This window comes from Babylonia areolata, chromosome 15 (assembly GCF_041734735.1).
Source record: "Babylonia areolata isolate BAREFJ2019XMU chromosome 15, ASM4173473v1, whole genome shotgun sequence".
In the NCBI taxonomy this organism is placed as follows: Eukaryota; Metazoa; Mollusca; class Gastropoda; order Neogastropoda; family Buccinidae; genus Babylonia; species Babylonia areolata.
The window spans coordinates 2,927,648-2,934,615 of NC_134890.1; positions in this window are offsets into that span (position 1 = coordinate 2,927,648).

Below are 6,968 nucleotides of genomic sequence, written 5' to 3' on the forward strand. Positions count from 1 at the left end.
TTGGTTCGAAAATCTGTTATGTGGTACTTTTCCTTGTGCAGAATGCAGCTTATTCTTCTGAAATGACTTCTGCCTGTGGTCTGATTCTGCTCAAGATTACTCTGAGCATCTCTCTGCCTGAATTGCTGAGCAGACTGATAGTTCTGTAATTCTGACACAGTTGTAAGTTGCCTTTCTTGGGCACAGTGATAATCAGGGATTCTGATACAGATCCCGGTGATACATCTGTCACTGTTTCTTCTTGTTTCATCAGTTCAGTTGATACATTGCTGATGCCTGCTGCTCTTGTGACTTCCTCCACTTCTTCACTCAGTATTGGAAAGTCATCTTTGTTTCTTGAATCTTGGCTTGAGAGTGCATTAGTCTCTCCATCTGCTTAATGGTTATAAAGCTCTCTGCAATATTCTCTTCATCTGTGGTCATCACACGTAGTCTCGTTAATCACATTGTAGGTACGCGAGATATCAAACCTGCCCCTGGACGCTCTTGGACTTTTTTCTTATTTTTTTTTCTATTTTTCCGAGCATGCCACCGACCTAAGTTAATAATCATTTTATGGTTAACATTAAGCATTGTATGTTTCATCGTGAACAGAAATACGATAATGTCTGCATCACTTTTTTTCTGTGAGTCTATGTAATAACATGCTTCCTTGCTTGCTCTCTCTCTCTCTCTCTCTCTCTCTCTGGTCGTTACACATACATATCTGATCAAGGTAGCAGTGTGAACGACTATTACCTGGCTTCTGTAACTTTGTTTGAACATGTTTGTGACATTTTGACACTTGACATTCTGGACAGGATAGAATCTGATCATCTCCCTCTTTTGTTGTCCTTTGACTGGCAGGCTACTTGCACGTCTACCAGATATCCTGCTAATGTGAATGAGCAACAGTTCATTGATAGATATAGATGGAGTACATTACATGCACAAACCTTTTTTGACTCAATGAATTCGAGAAAAGTAAAAGAAGAAATAGACAATGCATCCGACTTGATTAAGGTAGACGTTAATTTAGCATTGATTAAGTTTAACCAAATTGTTAAAGATCAGGCAATGTACATGAAGAAAAGGGTCCCTATTACAAAAGAGTTACGACAAGAATGGTTTGACCGGGAATGTAGAATAACTAGACGTAAGGTGCGAAGACTTTTTAGAAAATTTAAACACACTTCAGATAAAGATGATAGAGTAATGTTTTGCATTGCAAGAAGAGAATACAAAAACATGATCTCTAGGAAAAAGAAAGAATACAATGAATCACTTCTAAATGAATTGGTAAATTCAATAACATGCCAGAAGATGTTTTGGGAAACAATAAATAAAGTCTCATGTAAAAAGTATCAATCACAAAATAAGATATCTGTAGACCAGTGGTATGATCATTTTAGAAATGTACTTGAAAAAGAAGCAGATGATTTAGATGAAGATGATGTAATAGATGAAGCAGTAGAAGATGGAGCAAATGAAGTTATAAACAGACCAATATCCAGGGATGAATTATTGTTAGCAATTAGAAAATTGAAGAGTGGAAAATCAGCTGGACCTGATGAATTAATCGGCGAGTTTTTCAAAAATGGTGGTGAATCCATATTAATGTTTTTTGTTGAATTTATTTAATCATTTATTTGACAATGGTATTTATCCACAAAACTGGACCGAATTAATTATTTTACCATTGTTTAAGAAAGGTGATGTGAATGACACAAATAATTATAGAGGAATATCATTATGTAATTCTAGTAGTAAATTGTATAGTTCGATTATTAATTACAGACTACAAGAATGGGTGAGTTTAAACAACATAACAGGTGAACATCAAGCTGGTTTTAAGAAAGATTATTGTACTATTGATCATATATTTACATTGTTAGCTGCTGTTCAGAGACAATTTGCCAATAATCAAAAGTTATATGTTGCATTTGTGGATTTTGAAAAAGCATTTGATTCAATACCTAGGAAATTGTTGTGGCCTGTTTTGTTAAAAAATGGAATTAGAGGTAAACTGTATCGATGTATTAAAAGCATGTACAGAGAAGTGAAATCTAGGATAAGAAGTGGAGCGAAATTATCAGATTTTGTTAATTGCACCAGAGGAGTAAAGCAAGGCGATGTTTGTAGTCCTGTTTTATTTTCATTGTTTGTCAATGAGATTGCCCTCGAAATCATTGAAAACGGGCGACATGGGGTGACTTTTGATTTGATAGAGTTGTTTATGTTGCTTTTTCCCGATGATATGATTTTGTTATCAATATCAGTTATTGGTTTGCAAAGACAGTTGAATAGTTTGTATGAAGCCGCAATGAAACTAGAATTAAGAGTAAATATGGACAAAACAAATATAATTGTGTTTCGAAAGGGTGGGTATCTTAGTAGACATGAACAATGGTCTTATGGTAATGAAACAGTAAAAGTGGTAAATGTATACAAGTATCTTGGAATATTTTTTTCAACTAGACTTAATTTTTCTTTTGCGTGTCAGGATTTAGTAAACAGAGCAAAGAGAGCTGTTTTGATTATACTTCGTGTTATGTACAAATTAGATTGTAGCTCATATACTATATTTATAAAGTTATTTGATTCTCAGGTACAGTCTATTTTACAATATGGTGCTGAAATATGGGCTTTTGAAAATGGTGCAGACATTGAAAGACTACACCTGTTTGCTATGAAACGTTTCTTGAATGTTGACAGGCGAACACCTAATGACTTTATTTATGGTGAACTTGGGAGATACCCGATATACCTAAATTCTTATGTAAAATGTATTAATTACTGGCTAAAATTAACTAGAATGGATAGTTATAGGTTACCATACAAAGCTTACAGGTCGCTGTATAATTTAGACAATAATGGTAAGAAGACTTGGGCTACAGGTATTAGAAAATGTTTGTGTTCCTATGGATTTGCCTATGTATGGGATAACCAGGGTGTTGAAAATGTAACAGGATTTATGAAATGTTTTAAACAAAGACTTGTTGACTGTAGATGGCAGAGCTGGCTTGATCACGTACAGAACAGCAATAGATTTGCTGAATACAGGATGTTTAAAGTGACAAATAGTGTGGAACCATATATTGAAATTGCAATGAATAGATATGTTAAATGTGCTCTGACTAAATTAAGATTTGGCGTAACAGACATTGCCTGCCATAGGTTTAGATTTAGCGACAGAAGAGTAGATAAAGTACAGTGTCGTTTATGTCATGATTCAGAAGAAGATGAAATTCATTTTATGTTTTGCTGTCCTGTCTTTCACGACTTAAGGATAAAATATATTCAACCTAAGTTTTATAATAGCCCATGTCGCTTTAGATTTAATTTGCTTATGTCATCTAGAAATGAAATTGTTTTACGTAATGTTGCGTTCTACATTTACTATGCCTTGAAACGATTACGTACGGCTGTAACTTAAATCATAGTATCAATTTGAATTTTCATGACAATAATTATGTTAAGATCAAATACTAGACACTGTGTTATTGTAACTTTGATTGTTTGTTTTGTGTATGATTTCCCCTTCAATTAGGGGCTTAGGCCTAAATTTGAATAAACATTTCGCATTCGCATTCGCATTCTCTCTCTCTCTCTCTCTCTCTCTCTCTCTCTCTCTCTCTTGTTCCCACCCTGAATGTCGATGATACCTCCATAGATCAAGTTCGCGAGCACCGCGTCTTGGGAGTCATAATTGATGAAGAACTGAAATGGCAAGCTCACATTGATTCTGTCTGTAAAAGGTTGGCACGCAGTCTGTTCTTACTCAATCAGCTCAGACCTTACATAAACAGTGAAGCTCGCAAAATGTTCTTCCACGCTCACTGTCTTTCTCACGTCAACTATGCATCTGTTGTCTGGAGCTGTGCTGCAGATGTTCATCTTAAGAAACTAAATTCTCTCCACAAGAGAGCAGCCAGATTAATTCTACCAGATCACTCACTGTCAACGTTAGAAAAGCAAGCCAGATTAAATATCCTTCCACTTCAAAACCAGCTAGAATTCAACAAAGCATTACTCATGTACAAAACACACAATAACTTGGCACCGCAATATCTCCAACACCTGCTCACACGAGCTTCATGCCGATACGGCTCTAACAAATAATACATTTTGTCATGTACCCGAATTGATTTCTTCAAAACTAGTTTTGCATTTTCGGGTGCATCCCTGTGGAACTCCCTTCCTTTGCACATACAAACGGGCAGTTCTCTTCCTATTTTCAAATCAAGTCTGCATAAACATCTTCACCCCTTCCAACAGTAAATAACTCTTATCTTTGAATTACTGTAGACAGTGACAAAGGGGTCAGTTATGTCTTATTTATTGTATCAGTCATTGTTGCTGTTGTTGTTGTTCTTTCCTTGCTTTCTCATTTCATCGTGTTTTGTTTTGCTCTTTTTTTTCTTTTTTTCTTTTTTTTTTCTCTCGTTCTATTTCTTATGCATGCTTAATCTATTCATTTCGTTCTATCATAATCGTGACAAGTGTTCAAGTAATACTGGTGGTGGTGGTAGTCACTGTAGTATACTGCACTTGCCACACATAGATTTCAGAGACAGTAACAATACTGTACCTTTTAAACACCCGGATGTTTCTGGAACTTCTATATTGATGACATCTCTCTCTCTCTCTCTCTCTCTCTCTCTCTCTCTCTCTCTCTGACTCACTGTCCTATCCATCTGTCAATCTTAGTGTGCGGGGGAAGGGAAGGGGTGCTGTCAGTGTGTGTGCGCGCGTGTGTGTGTATGTATGTGTGTGCGCTCGCACGCGAGAGTCAGTGTGTGTATGCATGTGTGTGCACGGATGTGGGTGTGTGTGTGTGTGGGGGGGGGGGGGGGGGGGGCGTGGGGGGGGGTATGGCGGGGGGTGTTTTCTTCATCATGTATACAGTTCTGCATGAAAACCTTTTCCTTTCATTTATGTGTGTGCAATTTGTAATACATGTAGATTAGCAAGGACAGATTGGAAGAACAGGCAATGCCTAAAATCTTAATCCTTGAATAAAAACGTTTTGAGTTCTGAGTGTTCTTTCTCTCTCTCTCTCTCTCTCTCTCTCTCTCTCTCTCGCTATATGTTTCTCACTTCGGTCATGTCTCTGTATGTGCATAAGTATATATATATATATATATATATATATATATATATATATATATATATATATATATGTATGTGTGTGTGTGTGTGTGTGTGTGTGTGTGTGTGTGTGTTGGGTGGAGAGAGTGTGTGCATGTGTATGGATATGAATGTGTGAAAGCGTTCGTTTTACTACTTTTTACGATGTTAATGATGATGATGGTGATCATTCTTCGTTGTAGTAGTAGTAGATGTAGCAGTGTTAACAAAATTATTATTGTTGCGTCGTTATCGTTAATGTTGTTATTGCTATTGTTGTCACAAGGACAGATTGGAAGACTGGGCGATGCCTAAAATCTTTATCCTTGAGTAATCGAGTTTTTGAATCTCTCTCTCTCTCTCTCTCTCTCTCTCTCTCTGTCTGTCTCTCGCGCTGTGTGTGTGTGTGTGTGTGAGTGAGTGAGTGAGAGAGAGAGAGAGAGAGAGTGGTGTGTGTGTGCGTGTGCGTGTGCGTGTGTGTGTGTGTGTGTGTGTGTGGTAAAATTTGAATTGCTCCGTTTACAGCACACACAACTTTCAGTTCGACAAACATTCGTTTCTGATGCTGAGCAACAAATTATTTGGATTATCATGTACTGTAAAGAGTCATGGACAAAGCAAGTCACATGCCAGAGGTTCATCCTCCAAAGTCACATGCCAATGACAGAATTGAAAAACAACAGCATTTTTTGAATCGCCGCTTCGATGCGATAGGACAGGACAAAAACAAATCCACTATCTCCACACAGCAAGGTAAATTACAAAGAAACTTGCACAGTCTGCACAAGGTAAACAAGGTCAGATTAGTACCTCAAGTTAACTTTAGTGTCGAAACGAAAGAGACAAAAGATGAGAGAAAAAAAATCATAACAAAGGATTGGACTTTTGCACAGCAATGGGGTGCCACAAGAACAAAAAACGACAGCCTAAGAGAACAGTTAAAAAATACTACCCAACAGATTCAGTCATTAAGTGCAGATAACACAAGTGGTGTCCTAGGCATCAGGAGATGGGATTCCCTCAACAGACCATGGCTTGGCCTGGTGGGTGAAGGTGCAGACCTTGTTATTGATGGTCAAACAGTGGAGAGGGTCAATGAATATAGATATTTAGGGACCATCTTAGACAATAAGCTGACTTTTGACAGAAATGTTGATTCCATTCATAAGAAATGTCAATCTAGAATTTTTTGTTTACAGAAGCTTAGAAATGTTGGTATAAATTCAAATATTCTTCAAAGTTATTATCGATGTTGTATCGAGTCTGTGCTTACGGTTTCATTTATGTGCTGGTATGGAAGTTTGGGAGTGAGGAGTAAGCGTGTTTTGAACGATGTCATGAGTGTATGCAGTAAAATTGTGGGAGTGAAACAAGCTAGTATGCAAGAGCTGTATGAAAGTCGAGTGGTTAAAAAAAAAGCAGGCAGATAGCAACTGACGACACCCATATTTTAGCAAAGTATTATGAGCTATTGCCATCAGGACGATGCTACAGAACTTTTAAGTTGAAATCCAGAGCTCTGAAGACTTTTATTCCACGTTCAATCCACCTTTTAAATTCTTGAGAACTGTGTGTGTGTGTGCGCGCGCGCACTCTCATGTGAGACGTGTGAAAGTCCGTGCATGATAGGCTGTACCTTGTTCTAGTTGTGTGTGTGTGTGTGTGTGTGTGTGTGTGTGTAATAATAAAGTTATTCTTATCTAATCTTATCTTATCTGTCCATGTCTCCCTCATCCTGTCGGATGCTGGGGAGGCCAATGCAGGACAGGCAAGCCTGGCCACAGTGGTTTCCAGGGATAGTCTGTTCTGGGTTTGGTGCTGCAGTGTCATAGCTCTTCCCGCTGAAGACCAGCCCTGTG